This window comes from Schistocerca piceifrons, chromosome 1 (assembly GCF_021461385.2).
Source record: "Schistocerca piceifrons isolate TAMUIC-IGC-003096 chromosome 1, iqSchPice1.1, whole genome shotgun sequence".
Classification (NCBI taxonomy): Eukaryota; Metazoa; Arthropoda; class Insecta; order Orthoptera; family Acrididae; genus Schistocerca; species Schistocerca piceifrons.
The window spans coordinates 74,612,050-74,634,134 of NC_060138.1; the positions used below are offsets into that span (position 1 = coordinate 74,612,050).

Here is a 22,085-nt window from a genome sequence, read left to right on the forward strand (position 1 = left end):
ATTATACCTCACACTTCGCCTCTCACAATAATCCTCACGACGAAACTTTCCTCCAGATCGAGCGATACAAAAGGAACAGGCATACCCACAAATCTTTCGAAACTACCTTGCTACTCCCATGCAAAACACACATACCCAAATTACAAGACATACACAACACAACAATATGAAATATTACACAAAGAACGGTTACAACTTCATCACTTTCCGCTTTCCCACTTCAATCAATATTTATCCCAGTTTCACACGACACTGCCCCACTTTGTAATTTCTACTTTCCTACTGTGAACTCTGGAGATAAACGCACGTCTTCCTGTGCAATGCAAGCCATGTGGCGTTGCTGGAAAAACGGCCGACTCACCTTGATTCTCTCTCAGAGTTTAAATTCAGCGTCACACGGAATGATATTTCTTAAATACTTCAACTTATGATACACACGCTATTTCTTAAATATTTCAGCTTATTGTACACACGCTATTAATTCTTAAATATTTCAGCTTATTGTACACACGCTATTAATTCTTAAATATTTCAGCTTAAGCTCACGGAAGTATCTCAACTTATATCTACACGTGGGCTCTTTGTGACCGTTGGTTTACTACAATCCCCTTAAAATTACCTGCCTCACTTTGTAATTTTCCCCACAAAAGGTCCTGTGAAAGAGAAATTATTAATTCTAACTACTCTTAAATATTCCACATCCATACCATGCCTCCACTCTTTCATTCCGGAGCACAACAAAAAAAAACAGGTCTTTACAGCAGAAGGTTCAGCGGCAGAGTGCTGAAACATGGCCGTATTCCGATTCTCTCGCACCTCTCTCGAAGTGGGAGAAGCACCTTGCTACCTTATTGGTCAGCCACATTTCAGACGCTCAAAGCTCTGGTAACTTCCATCTCTTTGGTCTCACCAAAGGTAGCCAAAGGATCGACTCAAAGATGATCATACATTCCGATTCACTATCTGTGGTTAGCAGACGACCATACATTCATTCCTTTCACAGATCTCACCAAACTGGATGTAGGGATTTATTTTGAGGGAGTGCACATGTGATCAATTAAATAAATAAATTGTCATTCTTTCCCACACTGGTATCTGGCTTCGCTGTATTAATTGAAATTGAGTTACTTTTACACAAAAAATGTGTTGTTCTGACAAGAATTTCGTACCTATTTTCAATGTTGGGCGGTACTGTACCCTTTCAGTAGCATCGGTGTACCACAACCCTCCCTTCATCAAGCTGTCGTCGATCCACATAAGTCGTTGTATTATGGATACTCATCCACAAACTTGTTTCTGAGTTATATATCAATATTTCAGGACTTATATAAGGAAATCTTTAAACTTTACAGGTCTTCATTATAAAATTAAAACCTTGTTGGCCGTTATTTAAGCTCATGCAGAGAGTCAACCAGGCATAATTAGCAACCGTACCCAGGCGGGGTGACGGCTCCAGCGAGCGATCAAATGGGTATAAAAATCTGTTTATTTGTGTAACTTTGAGTAATTGCTTGTAGATTACGTACTTGATTACTTACTAATATTATAACGTTAGAGTGTAAGTTGCCCTGAAAATGACCCCATCGCGGGTTGAAACCGGTTGGCGGCAAAATAAATCAGAACTGTGATGGTACAACGGTAGGTCTCCGGTATCTTGCGTGCTCGTTTATTACCACTCACGCGACCGTATCGTAGTGGCAGTTTTCAACATGGCACGTGTCTCTATGAACATTCTGCGTGATGCTGATGGCCAGCAAGAGCCCCACGTCTTTCCTTGTGAGACAACATGTATGGGACTAGTTCGGACATCTACTTGTCTTGGTGTCCAGGATGTCGAGGACCAGTTATAACATTTGTGGGCCCGCTTACCTCCGGAGAGGATACAATGGCCGTATGACGCCCTTCCCAACCGAATCACTGTATGCATTCACGCCCGAGGGGACGCCATGTCCTGCTGACTGATGGTCTTATAAACCAAACTCGTTATCAGGTTGACTTAGTTTTGTAATCACTGCAATAATATCACATACCTCTCTCAATCCGTGAAGTTTCATATCGTTTCCACCTACCTGTCTGGTGCTTCAATTTTCTAATAGGTAGTGTAGATAAATACGAGGCGTGTTTTTTAAGTAAAGTCCGTTTGAACGTAAGTACACAATGAAACATTATTTCAAAAAAGTGAATTTATTTTCGGAAAGTACATTCTTCGCTCTATTTTTCGACATAGTTGCCAAGTTTGTTCAAACACGCGTCATAACTCTCAACCAATTTTAAAATACCCTCTTCATAAAAACTTGCCGCCTGCTCCGACGTCATCACTGTAACGGTTGCCATTGAGGTGTTGTTTGAGGTGGAGGAACAGAAGGTAATCGCTCGGCGCAAGATCAGGACTGTAGGGTGGGTGGTCTAAAACTTCCCAGCCAAAATTGTCCAATAAATCGAGGGTCTGACCTGGAGTGTGAGGTCTTGCGTTGTCATGGAGAAGGACAATTCCCTTCGTCAGCATGCCGCATCTTTTGTTTTGAATCGCTCTGCGTAGCTTTCTCAAGGTTTGGCAGTATGCTTCTGCATTGATAGTGGTTCCTCGTTGCATGAAGTAGATCAACAAAACACCATGCCTATCCCAAAACACCGATGCCATGATTTTGCGCTGGGACAGAGTCTGTTTGGCCTTCACCTTTACAGGCGTGTGTGTGAGTATCTTCATTCCATGCTCTGTTGCTTCGATTAAGGCATGATATGCGAAACCGATGTTCCGTCTCCAGTTACGATCTGACTCAATAAGCCGTCACATTCTTCGTGATAACGAGTCAAGAACTTCATCGCACACTCAAATCTTTGGTTTTTGTGGTCCTCTGTTACGAGTTTCGGGACCCAATGGGAGCACAGTTTCCTAAACTTCAGGTGTTCAGAAACAGTGTTGTAAAGCACTGGTCTCGACACGTCATGCAATTCGTTTGAGAGACCTGTCATTGTGAAGCGCCTGTTCTCACGAATCCTCGCTTCAACTGAAGCCACCAAATCGTTTGTAATCAAAGAAGGGCGACCGGAGTGGTCCTCATCATGGACGTCGTCACGGCCATCTTTGAATTCTCGTACCCACTTACGCACTTTGCTTTCACTCATAACAGTATTACCGTACACTTCGCAAACCTGTCGATGAATTTCTGCAGTAGACAGCTTCTTTGCTGACAAAAACCGTATCACTGAGCGAACCTCACACGCGGCGGGCGAGTTCATAGTCTTAAACATTTTGAAAGCACAGAACAGAACCGTACATGTTAGCTACAGAGCTGAAACTAAGCACGCGCTCGTTGCTGTATGCGTGCGAACTACTAGTGTCTACAGCAAAACTGACCTTACTTAAAAAACGAGCCCCGTATACTTCTTGGAGGATTTTATTTACTGTTTCCAAACGTGGTGGTAACTTTGGTATCGGAACGGGTTTTCTCCATCTCTCAAATGATTAAATGTTACGTAATTCTGGTTATTGGTGAAATATTTAGGCACATTCACGGTCAAAATTCGACAGTTTAGCTAACATGCAGTTTAACTGCATAAGGCTGTAGAGAAATAAGGTTTGTACAGGGTGTTTCACAATGTTTTGACGATTTCAAAACTGAATAACACACAAAATAATCGCGAATCTAAGTTGAACATTTTATACTAGGTACTACATTTATTCAAGTTTACTTATGAAATACTACATCGTACAAATGACAATTCGCGGCTGCACAATACTCGAGCCGTTTCACCCTGTTTTTGAACACATTTTTGGTAACTGGTGGAGTAATTTCGGAAATGTCATTGTGAATTAGATCTTGTGTTGTAAATTTCTTGGCCTGTCGGAGATCATTCTCGTCTTCAAATAACATCATAGGTTAAGGGCTGGCGCCGTTAAATCAGGCCAGGGAGGCAACCATTCGACACAACCGCGTTTGGAAGCTATGCTGTTACCAGGCACTTCACGAAGAACTTGCAAGATCTTGTTGGATGTCTGGCATGTTGCACCGTCTTATTGAAATAAAGTTTTCGTAACAGACGACGAGGGCTTGCAGGTAAACTGCTACGCACAATTTCAATGTTCTCGGGAGTTCGGATGGTTTTCCGAGGGTGGTTTCCGGAGGGCCATTTGACTTTCGATTCGATGCACTGAAAGTTGCAACAATGTAGCTGCACGAGTAGAAATTCTATACCGCGGCTGAATCTTGAAGGCACAGCTTACGGAAGGTACGGCTTAGGGAAGGCACGTTACATTCGCGCGACTGATTCGTCGTAGCGAAAATAGCCCTCCACCACAAAAGCACGATGTTGTTTCTACCTGTACGACATGATTAGTCACCTGTATGTGGGATGAGACGTGACACTCCGCATTACTAATACGCGCCGCCACCGGCACTGTATCTTGTTTCTAGAGCGCGTTATTAAAATTTGAAATCGTTAACACATTCTGAAACACCCTGTTGTTTATTCTCGTCAGTTTCGGCAATGTCAGACGTTGATAGAGGCTGTAAATTCTGAGAAAAATAGGAATAAGCTATAGGGGAAGACGAATAGCGTATGTAAAGGAACCAAGAGAGAGCAATAAGAATGAAATAACAACAACGAAATACTCGGTTTTGAAAGGGTGTAAGACAGGGATGTATTCTCTTTTATTCGTACTCTTCAATCAGCACATCATAGAAACAATGATAGAAAATAAGAAAAACTTAAGTGTGTGGTAAAAATTCAGGGTGAAAGGATATCAGTGACAAGATCCGTTGATTGTATTGCTATCCCTAGTGAAAGGGAAGAGGAATTACGTGACATGTTGAATGGAATGAACAGTATAGTGACTACAGAATATATTACGAGAGTAATATGGAAAGAAAGAAGCACGTGACGGACAAAGGAATGGAGGTATGGAAAACAGACTAGCTCCTTTAAAGAGGGCATTTCTGGCCAAAAGAAGCCGGTGAGTTTGAAAAATGGGCCTTCATCTGAGTAGTAAATTTCTAAGAATGTATGTCTGGAGCACAGCATTGCATGGAAGTGAATCATGAACTTCTGGGAAAACTATAAAAGAAGAGAATCGAAGTCTTTGAGATGTTATGATATAGAAGAATTTTGAGTATTTCGTGGACTGATAATGAATGACCAGTTTCTCGAGAGAGCTGTCGAAGAAAGAAAGATATGGAAAACACTGGCAAGAAGAAGAGACCGGATGACAGGAAATACACTCCTGGAAATGGAAAAAAGAACACATTGACACCGGTGTGTCAGACCCACCATACTTGCTCCGGACACTGCGAGAGGGCTGTACAAGCAATGATCACACGCACAGCACAGCGGACACACCAGGAACCGCGGTGTTGGCAGTCGAATGGCGCTAGCTGCGCAGCATTTGTGCACCGCCGCCGTCAGTGTCAGCCAGTTTCCCGTGGCATACGGAGCTCCATCGCAGTCTTTAACACTGGTAGCATGCCGCGACAGCGTGGACGTCAACCGTATGTGCAGTTGACGGACTTTGAGCGAGGGGGTATAGTGGGCATGCTGGAGGCCGGGTGGACGTACCGCCGAATTGCTCAACACGTGGGGCGTGGGGTCTCCACAGTACATCGATGTTGTCGCCAGTGGTCGGCGGAAGGTGCACGTGCCCGTCGACCTGGGACCGGACCGCAGCGACGCACGGATGCACGCCAAGACCGTAGGATCCCACGCAGTGCCGTAGGGGACCGCACCGCCACTTCCCAGCAAATCAGGGACACTGTTGCTCCTGGGGTATCGGCGAGGACCATTCGCAACCGTCTCCATGAAGCTGGGCTACGGTCCCGCACACCGTTAGGCCGTCTTCCGCTCACGCCCCAACATCGTGCAGCCCGCCTCCAGTGGTGTCGCGACAGGCGTGAATGGAGGGACGAATGGAGACGTGTCGTCTTCAGCGATGAGAGTCACTTCTGCCTTGGTGCCAATGATGGTCGTATACGTGTTTGTCGCCGTGCAGGTGAGCGCCACAATCAGGACTGCATACGACCGAGGCACACAGGGACAACACCCGGCATCATGGTGTGGGGAGCGATCTCCTACACTGGCCGTACACCACTGGTGATCGTCGAGGGTACACTGAATAGTGCACGGTACATCCAAACCGTCATCGAACCCATCGTTCTACCATTCCTAGACCGGCAAGGGAACTTGCTGTTCCAACAGGACAATGCGCGTCCGCATGTATCCCGTGCCACCCAACGTGCTCTAGAAGGTGTAAGTCAACTACCCTGGGCAGCAAGATCTCCGGATCTGTCCCCCATTGAGCATGTTTGGGACTGGATGAAGCGTCGTCTCACGCGGTCTGCACGTCCAGCACGAACGCTGGTCCAACTGAGGCGCCAGGTGGAAATGGCATGGCAAGCCGTTCCACAGGACTACATCCAGCATCTCTACGATCGTCTCCATGGGAGAATAGCAGCCTGCATTGCTGCGAAAGGTGGATATACACTGTACTAGTGCCGACATTGTGCATGCTCTGTTGCCTGTGTCTATGTGCCTGTGGTTCTGTCAGTGTGATCATGTGATATATCTGACCCCAGGAATGTGTCAATAAAGTTTCCCCTTCCTGGGACAATGAATTCACGGTGTTCTTATTTCCATTTCCAGGAGTGTATATTAAGGGGCGCTCATGACAAACAAACACTGTTTAAAAGACGCATCAAATCCACAATTTAGACGCTACGCCGATGAAATGTTGTACCATGTTTTACATGAAATTAACACATTAACCGTAAGTTCCTTCGATTATATATATTTAAGTTTTTATGTAATTTAAAAATTTGATTTTCAAACATAGTATACGCCTCTTTCAAAAAATTGTTCAAATGGCTCTAAGCACTATGGGACTTAACATCTGAGGTCATCAGTCCCCTACAGTTAGAACTACTTAAATCTAACTAACCTAAGGACATCACACACATTAATGCCCGAGGCAGAATTCGAACTTGTGACCGGAGCAGCATCGCCTAGAACCGCTCGGTCACAGCGGCCGGCTTACGCCCCTTTTTCTCAGAAGATATTCAAAATGTGTCTACAACATTCTCTGTTTAAAATCTCTGTATATAATAAACTTCTCTCGGTTTTTTAATATATCGAATAGGAGGATATTAATATATTTTTAATTGAAATTCTGTAAGAATTATACAAAATTCACGCAAGGTTCCGAAAACATGCCCCACATCTCAGCATAGACTCAAAATTTCAAAATTTACTCTTGAACCAACATTTATTGTGTTTATAGAAATTAGTGTAGAAAATTTTTTAATTCTATCCGCCAAAGATTCTGAGAAATATGTACATAAACTTTAAAAGACATAATTCTCGGGAAATGCAATTTAAAGTTTAGTCTAACTTTTACTGTTATATCAACTCTTTAGAAGGCCTCAGATTTTACGAGGGGTCCTCTTTCACTTCAAGGACTCTCTTCTGTTTCTTCTTTTCTACGTTAATTCCTTCTTTCAACTGACTTTTCAGCTGCAGGGAGGCGCTGTAAATCTATTCTTCTCAAGGGAGCGAAATTTCCTATCTTAAAGCTCATTCTTTGTAATACTGTTATCCTTCATAGGCTCCCATAATTAAATACAAGAACTGAACACTTGCGTAAATATTTGTCAGTACCACAAGACAAAACAAGAACCGTTTCTTCATAAACAAAGCAACTGGTTTGTTATTGTTTCTAAGACACAGAACTGAGTCACAGACGATCTACAAAACAGAACAGTATTTATCACAGTCTTCTATATGTAGCCAGTACAACTTTGTTTGAAAGAAATGCACGAAATCTTGTTCACCGAGCTAGTATTGAAGCGTTGCTTGAAAAACTGAACGTGACAGGAAGATCGCGTCATATATTTAATGACTTTTCAAGCACTTCGGATGGGATTTCAATATTGAGGCTCTGGGAACTTATTGTCCATGATTTCTATTAATAAATAAATAGGCCAGATTAATCACATAAAATATAATGTTAGATTTTGATCCTTAGGTTTATGCACATTTTTAACAAGTACTCTATAAGAGTTACGAACATGCTCAAAGTTTTATAAAAGACCTTTCAAAGAATATTTGTCAAAGAACTTTGGCAGTGTAATATGGGCCCTAGGAGTTGAACCGTGATAATACAATTTGTATGAATCTTGAGGTTGAAATACACAATAAATAAATTTCATTTAGTGGGGGGTCACTGTGTACCCCTGTGGCACTCAGACAGGTTCCTCTCAGAGTACGCTGATAAAATAGCTCCATATTTAGCAATTATATACAACCACTCGCTCACAGAAAGATCCGTACCTAAAGACTGGAAAATTGTTCAAGTCACACCAATACCCAAAAAGGGAAGTAGGAGTAATCCGCTGAATTACAGGCCTACACTCCTGGAAATTGAAATAAGAACACCGTGAATTCATTGTCCCAGGAAGGGGAAACTTTATTGACACATTCCTAGGGTCAGATACATCACATGATCACACTGACGGAACCACAGGCACATAGACACAGGCAACAGAGCATGCTCAATGTCGGCACTAGTATAGTGTATATCCACCTTTTGCAGCAATGCAGGCTGCTATTCTCCCATGGAGACGATCGTAGAGATGCTGGATGTAGTCCTGTGGAACGGCTTGCCATGCCATTTCCACCTGGCGCCTCAGTTGGACCAGCGTTCGTGCTGGACGTGCAGACCGCGTGAGACGACGCTTCATCCAGTCCCAAACATGCTCAATGGGGGACAGATCCGGAGATCTTGCTGGCCAGGGTAGTTGACTTACACCTTCTAGAGCACGTTGGGTGGCACGGGATACATGCGGACGTGCATTGTCCTGTTGGAACAGCAAGTTCCCTTGCCGGTCTAGGAATGGTAGAACGATGGGTTCGATGACGGTTTGGATGTACCGTGCACTATTCAGTGTCCCCTCGACGATCACCAGTGGTGTACGGCCAGTGTAGGAGATCGCTCCCCACACCATGATGCCGGGTGTTGGCCCTGTGTGCCTCGGTCGTATGCAGTCCTGATTGTGGCGCTCACCTGCACGGCGCCAAACACGCATACGACTATCACTGGCACCAAGGCAGAAGCGACTCTCATCGCTGAAGACGACACGTCTCCATTCGTCCCTCCATTCACGCCTGTCGCGACACCACTGGAGGCGGGCTGCACGATGTTGGGGCGTGAGCGAAAGACGGCCTAACGGTGTGCGGGACCGTAGCCCAGCTTCATGGAGACGGTTGCGAATGGTCCTCGCCGATACCCCAGGAGCAACAGTGTCCCTAATTTACTGGGAAGTGGCGGTGCGGTCCCCTACGGCACTGCGTAGGATCCTACGGTCTTGGCGTGCATCCGTGCGTCGCTGCGGTCCGGTCCCAGGTCGACGGGCACGTGCACCTTCCGCCGACCACGGGCGACAACATCGATGTACTGTGGAGACCTCACGCCCCACGTGTTGAGCAATTCGGCGGTACGTCCACCCGGCCTCCCGCATGCCCACTATACGCCCTCGCTCAAAGTCCGTCAACTGCACATACGGTTCACGTCCACGCTGTCGCGGCATGCTACCAGTGTTAAAGACTGCGATGGAGCTCCGTATGCCATGGCAAACTGGCTGACACTGACGGCGGCGGTGCACAAATGCTGCGCAGCTAGCGCCATTCGACGGCCAACACCGCGGTTCCTGGTGTGTCCGCTGTGCCGTGCGTGTGATCATTGCTTGTACAGCCCTCTCGCAGTGTCCGGAGCAAGTATGGTGGGTCTGACACACCGGTGTCAATGTGTTCTTTTTTCCATTTCCAGGAGTGTATATCACTAACGTCGATTTGCAGTAGGGTTTTGGAACATATACTGTATTCGAACATTATGAAGTACCTCGAAGAGAATATTTTATTGATATATAGTCAGCACGGATTCAGAAAATATCGTTCTTGTGAAACACACCTAGCTCTTTATACTCCTGAAGTAATAAGTGCTATCGATAGAGGATGTCAAATTGATTCCATATTTTTAGATTTCCAGAAGGCTTTCGACACCGTTCCTCACAATCGTCTTGTAACCAAACTGCGTGCCTACGGAGTATCGCCTCATCTGTGCGACTGGATTCGTGGTTTCCTGTCAGAAAGGACACAGTTCGTAGAAATAGACGGAAAGTCATCGAGTAAAACAGAAGTAATATCCGGCGTTCCCCAAGGAAGTGTTATAGACCCTCTGTTGTTCCTATGTTAACGACATAGGAGACAATCTGAGTAGCGTCTTAGATCGTTTGCAGATGATGGTGTCATTTGCCGTCTTGTAAAGCCATCAGATGATCAAAACGACTTGCAAATTAATTTAGATAAGATGTCTGTATGGTGCGAAAAGTGGCATTTGACCCTGAATAAGGAAAAGTGTGAAGTTATTCACATGAGTGCTAAAAGAAATCAGCTAAATTTCGATTACGTGAAAAGTCACGCAAATTTTAGGGCTGTAAATTCAACTAAAAACTTGTTATTGTTGTTGTGGTCTTCAGTCCTGAGACTGGTTTTATGCAGCTCACCATGCTACTCTACTCTGTGCAAGCTTCTTCATCTCCCACTACTTACTGCAACCTACATCCTTCTGAATCTGCTTAGTGTATTCATCTCTTGGTCTCCCTCTACTATTTTTACCCTCCACACTGCCCTCCAATGCTAAATTTGTGATCCCCTGATGTCTCAGTACATTTCCTACCAACCGGTCCCTTGTTCTTGTCAAGTTGTGCCACAAACTCCTCCCCAATTCTATTCAATACCTCCTCATTAGTTTTGTGATCTACCCATCTAATCTTCAGCATTCTTCTGTAGCGCCACATTTCGAAAGCTTCTATTATCATCTTGTCCAAACTATTTATCGTCCATGTTTCACTTCCATACATGGCTACACTCCATACAAATAATTTCAGAAACGACTTCCTGACACTTAAATGTATACTCGATGTTAACAAACTTCTCTTCTTCAGAAACGCTTTCCTTGCCATTGCCAGTCTACATTTTATATTCTCTCTACTTCGACCATCATCAGTTATTTTGCTCCCCAAATAGCAAAACTCATTTACTACTGTAAGTGTCTCATTTCCTAATCTAATTCCCTCAGCATCACCAGACTTAATTCGACTACATTCCATTACCCTCGTTTTCCTTTTGTTGATGTTGACCTTATATCCTCCTTTCAAGACACTGTCCATTCCGTTCAACTGCTCTTTCATGTCCTTTGCTGTCTCTGACAGAATTACAATGTCATCGGCAAACCTCAAAGTTTTTATTTCTTCTCCATGGATTTTAATACCTAAACCAAATTTTTGGGATTGCAATTACAAATAACGTAAATTAGCATGATCACATAGATAATATTGTGGTAGAACAAACCAAAGAGTGCGATTCATTGGCAGAACACTTAGAAGGTGAAACAGGTCTACTAAAGAGACGGCTTACACCACGTTTGTCCGCTCTATTCTGGTGTATTGCCGTGCGGTGTGGGATTAGCATCAGATGGGACTGACAGATTACATCGAAAAAATACAAAGAGGGGCTTCTCGTTTTGTATTATCGCGAAATAGGGGATATAGTGTCAGAGACATGATACTTGAATTGGAGTGTCAATCATTAAAACAAAGGTGTTTTTCGTTGCGACGGGATCTTCTCATGAAATTTCAATCACCAGTTTTCTCCTCCGATTGCGAAAACATTCTGTTGACACCCACTTACATAGGGAGGAATGATCATCACGATAACATAAGAGAAATCAGGGCTCGCAAAGCAAAATTTAAGTGCTCGTTTTTCCCGCGAGCCCTTCGAGAGTGGAACGGTAGAGAGACAGCTTGAAGATGGTTTATTGAACCCTCCGCCAGGCACTTCATTGTGAATAACAGAGTAATCACGTAGATGTAGATGTAGTCTATCTAACCGACAATCTTCCATTCAGCCTAGAAAGTAACAGTCTGAAGTCCCGCTCCTTTTGAGTGCCTTAGCAGGGTCGGTCTCTGATGCGGGAGATTCGAGGGACGAGAGGCAAAGAAGAAGGAGAGAAAAAAAAAAGGCCGAAACAATATCTGGAAAGAAATGGAACGGCAGAAGTGGGCGGGTGGTGGGAAGGAGGCTGGCGCGGGCGCATCCATTAACATTTTTCGCAATCAACGGTACCCGGCAATTAAAAACGTATTTCCCTGTACCCGCTGGCACCCGGAGGCGGGATGGGTGGAATGCATAAATTTGGGGAGGCGAGGGGCGGAAGGACCATGTGGTGGGCGTGCCCCTACCCAGAATCCATTGCGGCGAGGTGGCGGCTCAGGTCTCCGGGATGCTGGGGGGCGGAGCTGGTGTGGGGTGGGGTGAGGAGCGTTACAGGAGCGCCGGTCTAATGACGTCTGCAGGCGTGGAGGCCGCTGCAAGGTGGCGAACACGCTAGGCGGCCGTGTCGTGCACTTTGTGTACTGTTGGGTTTACGCATACATTTGTAGCGGTTTTCAAAAAGACGCAAGATAAAGTCAATCAGGTGGGCGCGGAATGACTTCCCAATCCAACTCCTGTATAGTGGGTTTTGTCAGTCTAGCAGAATCAGAGCGGGCGCTATCTTGGAGTAGCGTCACTTCATGCAGTCTTCCTGTTCGTTGTTCTTGGACTGCATCTGCAGGATGTCTCAGTTGTCGACAGTAAATGTCAGTAGTGATGGTTACATCTCGGGGAAGCAGTTCGTAGTAAACCACACCGTCGCTTCCCCGCCAGACGAATGAGATCTTTTATGGATGAACCCAGTTCTATGAACGGGGAATTTCTCCTTTATTTGACTTTAACATTTTTTTTCTTTTTTCCTTACGTTTACATGACAGTACCATTTATTGTCACCAGTAACAATAGAGGACAGGAAAAGTCGGTGTTGTTCACTAGCCATTTGATGACGAACAAGCAGAGATGCACGTTTGGCCACCCGGTGATTTTTGTGATTTTATCTATGACCATGTGGTAACCATACACTCGATTTTTCTACATCTACATCTACATCTACATGGATACTCAGCAAATCACATTTAAGTGACTGGCAGAGGGTTCATCGAACCACCTTCACAATTCTCTATTATTCCAATATCGTATAGCCCGCGGAAAGAATGAACACCTATATTTTTCCGTACGAGCTCTGATTTCCCTTATTTTATCGTGGTGATCGTTCCTCCCTATGTAGGTCGGTGTCAACAAAATATTTTCGTATTAGGAGGAGAAAGTTGGTGATAGGAATTTCGTGAGAAGATTCCGTCGCAACGAAAAACGCCTTTCTTTTAACGATTTCTATCCAAATTCTGTATCATTTCTGTGACACTCTCTCCCATATTTTATGTGAATAAAGAGCTAGTTGTGTTTCACAGGAACGATGTTTTCTAAACCCATGTTGACTGTGTGTCAATAGACACTTTTTTTTCGAGGTAATTCATAATGTTCGAACACAATATATCTTCTAAAATCCTGCTACATTTCGACGTTAGCGATATGGGCCTGTAATTTAGTGGATTACTCCTACTACCTTTCTTAAATATTGGTGTGACCTGTGCAACTTTCCAGTCTTTGGGTACGGATCTTTCGTCGAGCGAACGGTTGTATATGACTGTTAAGTATTGAGCTAATGCATTAGCATACTCCGAAAGGAACCTAATTGGTATACAGTCTGGACCAGAAGACTTGCTTTTATTAAGTGATTTGAGTTGCTTCACTACTCCGAGGATATTTACTTCTACGTTACTCATGTTGGCAGCTGCTCTTGATTCGAATCCTGGAGTACTTACTTCGTCTTCTTTTGTGAAGGCATTTCGGAAGATTGTGTTTAGTAACTCTTCCCCACTGCATGAAAATTTCTCGCGATGGAGGGGCGATCACAGTTCATCAGATTTGCCAGTTCTCGTGTGTACTGAGGTGGATGGTTGAGGATTAATGCGTTTGAACGATCATCAATCTCTGAAGGTCTTCGTGGTGAGACTCCAATGTCATGCGATACTCCTTCAATGAGAAAATTCCCTTGCCGTGCTTTGTCTAACGTCGTTATCCCCGTACATGGCGCAAATGTTTCTTGGTCCCTCAGTTGCTGTCACGCATCTACTGATCTCTAAAAAAGAATGTGTCGGAATGTTCCGATTTCTTCGCTTGGCACTACCTTTTCTAGCGTTCCCAACTCCACTCACTTTCTTCAAATAACAAACTGACAATGCGTAAATTCAAATAGCATCAGTGAGCTACAAATAAAAAATGATAATCTATATATAAACCTTTAGTAATCAGAATAAAGCTCTCCATCTTCAGGCCACAAGTGGCCCATCGGGACCATCCGACCGCCGTGTCATCCCCAGGTGAGGATGCAGACAGGATGGGCATGTGGTCAGCACACCGCTCTCCCGGTCGTTACGGTGGTTTTCTTCGACCGGAGCCGCTACTATTCGGTCGAGTAGCTCTTCGAATTACATCACGAGGCTGAGTGCACCCTGAAAAATGGCAACAGTACATGGCGGCCCGGATGGTCACCCATCCAAGTGCCGGCCACGCACGACAGCGCTTAACTTCGGTGATCTGACGGGAACCGGTGTATCCACTGCGGCAAGGCCGTTACCATAGTGAATAGAATACCAACATGCAAAACAAAAACTTTGTGAACTTATGCACCAGCCTAATACATCCAGGGCCTGCCGAGAGGTGTGTATTGCGCACTTCCCGCGTACCACGTTTTAGGGTTTGTTCCTGTATCAGTTATGTGTGGACTGGGGCAAGAATTCCTGTTTAAAAATCTATATGCGCCCTGTAATTAGCCTAACCTTTTCTTCACGGTCAATTCTTCCGTGGGAGGCGGTAATACTCGTATATTCCTAGACACCTCACTTCTTGAAACTACTAATAGGCTTTCCGCGTGATAACTCAATTGGGTATCCCTGCAGGCAAGACGACGATCGTTTCCCGAAAGAGTGTGAGGTTACGGTCTCTTGTTTGTATACGCTGCGAGTGATGTGAGCGTATTTTCATTTGATGTGTCATATTTCATATCTGTAGCAGGCATATTTTTCGTACAGTACTCTTCAACAGTCTATATGTTAACCCACCCCAGATGTTCTAAGTAAAAGCAATGTGCGCAGAAGTAAGTGAGGGAGTTGAGTGTTGGTCAAGCTACTGACCGGTCTGAAAATTGCTAATAGAGCACAGAGATACAAATGCAGTCTATACTGAATTTTAGAACATGATTTGGTTAAGCTTGATTCTATAATTGTGAAGAGATTCACGTAATGTTGTTGCAGCGTTGCTTGATTGCCCTTAGTGTATGATGTGTTTGAAAACGGGGAGTATTTAGTGTAAGTTTTCTTTATTGGTTCCGATCCGTTAGTCCGACTATTTGGTCGTGATTATTTAAAAGTTATCTGCTCACGTAGCCTGAACTCAGAGTTGTATTGCACAACTTCCTTACCATTTCAGTACCTCCACTCATGACAAAATAATATATTTTTGTGAAACTGATTTTTGTAAAGATGGTGGTTCAAAAAAATGTTCAGATGTGTGTGAAATGTTATGGGACGTAACTGCTAAGGTTATCAGTCCCTAAGCTAACACACTACTTAATCTAAATTATCCTAAGGACAAACACGCACACCCATGCCCGAGGGAGGACTCGAACCTCCGCCGGGACCAGCCGCAAAGTCCATGACTGCAGCGCCTGAGACCGCTCGGCTAATCCCGCGTGGCAAAGATGGTGGTAGTTGTCGAAGTATCAGAGGTATAGTATGGTTTTTGAATGCTAGTCTCTTCCACGTCATTTAGTAAATTCAAAATCCTCCACCGTCTCCTCACGAAAATTTGGATTTTCTATTGCGTGTCGCCGCACTGCACATTGCAGAACACGATGACTAAGGCGAAAGAATGATCTGCCTAGCACAGTTTCACGTCCTCGCATTAACTGCACAAGCTTTTCTTTTCTTCAGCTAACTTATTGCTGCGGCTGCGCTGTGTTTTCATGTTCATCGCTTCGAACGGTACCTAATTCCCGTTGCCACAGGTTGTTGTTGTTGTTGTTGTTGTCTTCACTCCAGAGACTGGTTTGATGCAGCTCTCCATGCTACTCTATCCTGTGCAAGCTTCTTCGTCTCCCAGTACGTACTGCAGCATACATCCATCTGAATCTGCTAAGTGTATTCATCTCTAGGTCTCCCTCTACGATTTTTACCCTCCACACTGCCCTCCAATACTAAATTGGTGATCCCTTGATGCCTCAGAAAATGTCCTACCATCCGATCCCTTCTTCTAGTCAAGCTGTGCCGCAAACTCCTCTTCTCCCCAATTCTATTCAATACCTCCTCATTAGTTACGTGATCTACCCATCTAATCTTCAGCATTCTTCTGTAGCACTACATTTCGAAAGCTTCTATTCTCTTCTTGTCCAAACTATTTATCGTCTATGTTTCACTTCCATACATGGCTACACTCCATACAAATACTTTCAGAAACGACTTCCTGGCAGTTAAATCAATACTCGATGTTAACAAATTTCTCTTCTTCAGAAACGCTTTCCTTCCCATTGCCAGTCTACATTTTATATCCTCTCTACTTCGACCATCATCAGTTATTTTGCTCCCCAAATAGCAAAACTCCTTTACTACTTTAAGTGTCTCATTTCCTAATCTAATTGCCTCAGCATCACCCTACTTAATTCGACTACATTCCATTATCTTCGTTTTGCTTTTGTTGATGTTCATCTTATATCCTCCTTTCAAGACACTGTCCATTCCGTTCACCTGCTCTTCCAAGTACTTTGCTGTCTCTGACAGAATTACAATGTCATCGGCGAACCTCAAAGTTAGGTAAGCCGCATAAAAATGAGTTACGTCCAGTTTAACTTAACAGTTGGAGCTCAGTTGGATCATTCACCCTCCACTCGGCTCTGTACCAGATGTACGCATTCGGTTCTGTCGACTATGCTGCAAATGGTGAGCTCTGCTTTCGTGACGCAAACAAGGCTTTCAGACTTTATCACTTCGGATAGCCTCATGAAACCAGAGAGAATCTTTTCTGGTCTAAAGTGTTACACAGCATTGGTACCGACTTGAGCCACCACCTGCAGTTGGCTGCACCCTGTGCTCTTCATGGCCCGGTATGCACACAGAGTGCACGCTGGCTTTCTTCCACTCCGTAGCAGCCATGTCCCTAAGGAGCCCCACAACGCACCTACCATTGTAGCACACAACTACCAGTACTCACAGCCTCTGTGACTGTCCAGATCTTGCAGGCTGAGAGGTTTCCGTTGAAACAGGACAAGCTACTGCTTGTCGCTGACGGAACCTGGAACCTATTCCTCAGTCTAACTGGAGAGGCCTTACGTTCGGTCTCCTGGGGAGTCTGCCACGCCCCGAGGCGATCTCCCCCCCCCCCCTCCCTCCCATTCGACCTCAGTACGAACCATAACTGGGTTGGCTACCGTTGCGGACCGATCGGCGGACTCGTGGATCGTGCTGGACACACGTCAGTGATGCCCATCCATTGCAGCCTCAGGCTGTCTAACCGAAGACGGATCATGAGGTTTCAGTTGGTGTACCATCTGGTTCTTGTACCGGTACCAGTATAAAACAGACCGCAAACCTTTCTGTACTGTTGACCATGGGATGGAAATTCTTGTGACGCTGCACGAACACTATCACTGCGAAGGGGCACGTGCTGAATGGTCAGTTACAGCAACAGCAATCTCGTCAGTAGCTTCGACTGGGATACGACGCCTTCCTCTTCCAAGTGCCACACGAATCTCGTCCGTATTTTAGAATTTAATTATCATCTTCTTTAAACTATTTAATGACATCGGACCTCTCCTCAGACCTTTCAGTTGGCGATACTCTATCAGTGCAGCACTGTAATCGCTGCCGTTCACATAAAACAGTTTCACTAACAGCGCACGGTTTCTCTTCTCGACAGCCATACTGTTCAGTCGCACTATGGTTTGTCAAATGACGGCGTGGATGCCATACCGTCATACAAAGTGTGCAGCGCCAGATTTGAACCTGGTGGTAACAGTTGGAACTAATTTGTTTCCGAGAGTAAATCGGTACCGTATTAACGCATTAGCACATCTACCAAGTTTCGCTGCCTGACGATAAATGCAGCCCACACAGGATCTCTGTGACTAGCTGGGCTTTAATTATAACCACCGTATAATTCAGTATATAAAAGGAGACTCTAATCTAACAATTATGGGGTATTGGAACGCAGTAGGAGAGAAAGTTCAAATGGTTCAAATGGCTCTGAGCACTATGGGACTTAACAGCTGAGGTCATCAATCCCCTAGAACTCAGAAATACTTAAACCTAACTAACCTAAGGACATCACACACATGCATGCTCGAGGCAGGATTCGAGCCCGCGACCGTAGCGGTCGCGCGTTTCCTAACTGAAGCGCCTAGAACCGCTCGTCCACACCGGCTGGCGGAGGGGAAGTGATAGAAGAAAGAGTTGCTTGAGAATGCGGGCTTGGTAGTAGGACTGAGATAGGAGAAAGACTGATTTCTGCAATAAATTTTAGCGTTTACTGATTCGACAGTGCTGAACTAGTTTCTATGAGTAGATTATAAGAGAGTGTTAAGTTTTTCAATTTCGCCAGTATGTACATGAAAAACTGAAAATAATTTTCTTTTGCCGTAGAAAGTTTTTAGAGAGGCAAAATGCAACTGGGACTTTGTGAACGTTTTAGCCATTTAATAATATAGGTAGATACTCCAGTAAGGCCATCATTCACAATGAAAAATTATTTTTTAAGTAATTGTCTACAACTAGCTAATATGACACACGTCACATTATGACAAAAGATTACATGATACATATAGAACTGATCTTAGATATGGACACAATGCTCAAAACACACGAGATTAAGCGGTTACCTAGCAAAAAGTAAATAAAACAGATTTTCGTTTGCCTGTGTAACGGGAAGAATAAGAACATGATGTTAAATTTGTACACACATCCTCAGTGAATCACTGTGAAGCACTTGGCACACGGTACTTGTTTTCTTTCTTTTCTTTTTGTGTGTCATTAGTCCTCTGACTGGTTTGATACGGCCCACTTCGAATTTCTATCACGTGCCCAGCTTTTCATCTCAGTGTAGCACTTGAAACCTATATCCCCAATTTTTTGCCGCACTTATTCCAATTTAGGTCATCTGTTATAGTGTTTAGCCTCTACAGTTCCCTCTCGTGCCATGGTAGTTATTCCCTGTTGTCTTAACTGGTGTCCTATCATCCTGTCAGTACGTCTTATCACTGTGGTCCGTATATTAATTTCTTTGCTGATTTTTTGGAGAACCTCATCATGCCTTACCTTATCAGTCCGCCTTACCTTACCAGTCCATGTGATTTTCAACGCCCTTCTGCAGCCCCACATCTCAAATGCTTCGATTCTCTTCTGCTCCAGTTTTCCCATTGTCCATGTACTACTACCATATAAAGCTGTGCTCCAAAGGTACATTTTCAGAAATGTCTTCCTCAAATTAATTTCTATGTTCAATACTAGTAGACTGCTGTTGGCAAGAATGCTCTTTTTGCCAGTGCTAGGCTACTTTTTGTGCCCTTCTCATTCCGTCCGTCATGTATTACTTTGCTACCTAAGTAGCAGAGTTACTGCTCTCATTAAGGCTACGTCTCACTAACTTTGTCTTTTTCCGGTTTGCTTTCTATCCATATTCTATATTCAGCAGACACTTCTTTTCATTCAACAGGTAGTATAATTGAAGGGCTTATTTCAATACTAGTACAAGTCCATTTTTGTTCATATTGAGGTACAGAGTCCTAAAGTTAAATGAGCACTGAAACATCTGCAGTTGAGATACCAGAAGTATTCAAGCATATGGCTTCTTGCTAGAGATGAACCTTTCTTTCTGTTTGTTTGGCTCATTAATTTCGGAACCATTATAGACAGAAAAGTGGAGGTAATGGACTTGTACCACTATTGAAATAAGCCCTTCAACTATTCTTCACTTTTACTGAGGATAGCAATGTCTTCAGCGCTTCTAATCATTGGTATCGTTTCACCTTGAATTTTAATCCCGTTCCTGAACGTTTACTTCCGTCATTACTTTTCCGATGTCTAAATTGAATAGTAGGGGTAAAAGAGTACATCCCTATGCTACGAACTTTTTTATTTGAGCACTTAGTTCTAGACTTCCAGTATTATTATTCCCTCTTGGTTCTTGTACCTGTAATATATTACTCGTCTAGCCATAAAGCTTACCCCTGTTATTCTTAGCATTTCGAACACCTTGCAGCTTTTAATTGTCGAACGCTTTTTGGTGGCCGACAAATCCTGATGGACGTGCCTTGATTGTATTTCTGTCTTGCTTCCTCTGTCAACCGCAACGTCCGAATTGCCTCTCTGGTGCCTTTACCGGCCCTAAAGCTAAACGTATCGTCATCTAATATATTGTAGATTTTATTTTCCATTCTTCTGCAAACTGTTATAGTCGGCAGCCTAGATGAATGATCTGTTAACCTGATTTTCCGATAATTCTTGCACTTGTTGGCTCTTGCCATCTTCCGTATTCAGAGGCTGGTGTTTTTCCAAAAGTTTAATTAGTATAGCGCCAATATCATACTTTCTTAACACCAAATTGAATAGTCGTTTTGTTGCCACTTCCCCCAATATTTCTAGAAATTCCAATGGAATCTTATCTACCCCTTCTGCCTTATTCTATCTTAAGTCTTCCAAAGCTCTTTTAAATTCTGATTCTAATACTGGATCCCATGTCTGTTCCTTATGGACCCCTTTTTCGGCTTCTATCATGTCAGCAGAGAAGTCTTCGCCCTTGTAGAGGTCTTCAATGTATTCTGTCCACCTATCCACTCTCTCCTCTGTATTTAACAACGTGGAATTACCATTGCAATGTTAATGTTACCGCCCTTGCATTTCATTTCATACCTGTGACAAATATCACTGTTTCTTGCCGTTGCAGTCAGGTCAGGGAAGGAACGCGTAAAGATTGACAACTTGTACTCCTCTGCGCAAACTACACACCCGTAATTTGTAATTTATTTACGTGCAACATCTCTACGAGTTCTTTGAGGACGTCTTCGGCAATGTCAGCAAGAAAACAGTTCGGGGGGGGGGGGGGGGGGGGGAGGGGAGGGATGGGGGTAATCTTTGTAATATATGAAATACAGACAGTCACATCAAACACTCCAGTTTCCACGGGATCAAGATTGGTTATTCGACTGTAATAAAACTCACGATGTGCGTTTCTTGGGTCAGCGTCCTTCAATCGTCCCCACCCCCTCACGTACTCTAACTACTAGCGCCCTGAAGAAACACTTAACTGCCACCGATTAGAGACAGCAGCTCGGGTTACGTGTCAGTACACTCGGCTCTGAAACAACTGGTGGTGTGCCGTTATTACGCTACAGCGGTTGCCAGTTCAATCAATCACGCCTGCGTTGCGATGATAAAACGTCAACGTACGATAGTACTGATGACCATGACACTGTGCACCTAGGTCCCACTGGATCTGCCCTTTTCCTTGCTCCGAGGTTCATGACGATGTGATTTCAGAAATAAAAAACAATCTCGACATAATTGTTTAACAAATATACTTCCGAGAAAATCAGGTCTGTAGATCTATTGTACGCGCAAGCATACTCTCTCTGATTCCCCTAAGACACTGTGCTTTCCGTCCCTACTACTTCATTTACAGAGGGATTTTGGAGTATCTTTTCTAGTTTCCTCTCAATTATTTTTTTTATTAATGGCCCAAATTTTTTTACAAATAATTGCTTTATAATTAAACTGGAATGAAGCTACTGAACATATTGCTTAATGGCTGTGTTAAAATGTACGTTTGACCACTAGGAGTGCTGTATAAAAATTTCATCTCTCTAGCTTGAGTGGAGTTTGAGAAAATGTTCCTAATATTCGAAAAATTCAAATTTACGGGAAATGGCTATCAAAGTTTCTCAATACATTCCTCCACTATAGGATGGATTATCAGGGTCTTCTTCTTCATCCTCCAAAAGCTTCCTCTTCTGTCTTCTTTTCTGGCCTGTTGTTACATCATACTTCATATGCCTTTCTGTTCTT

At 43.9% G+C, this 22,085-nt stretch overlaps 1 pseudogene; it reads right to left on the reverse strand.

Annotated features, from left to right (window-relative positions):
- Window positions 1–14,497: 14,497 nt before the first annotated feature.
- LOC124728004 lies at window positions 14,498–14,615 on the reverse strand (annotated as a pseudogene).
- Between the last annotated feature and the right edge of the window lie 7,470 nt (window positions 14,616–22,085).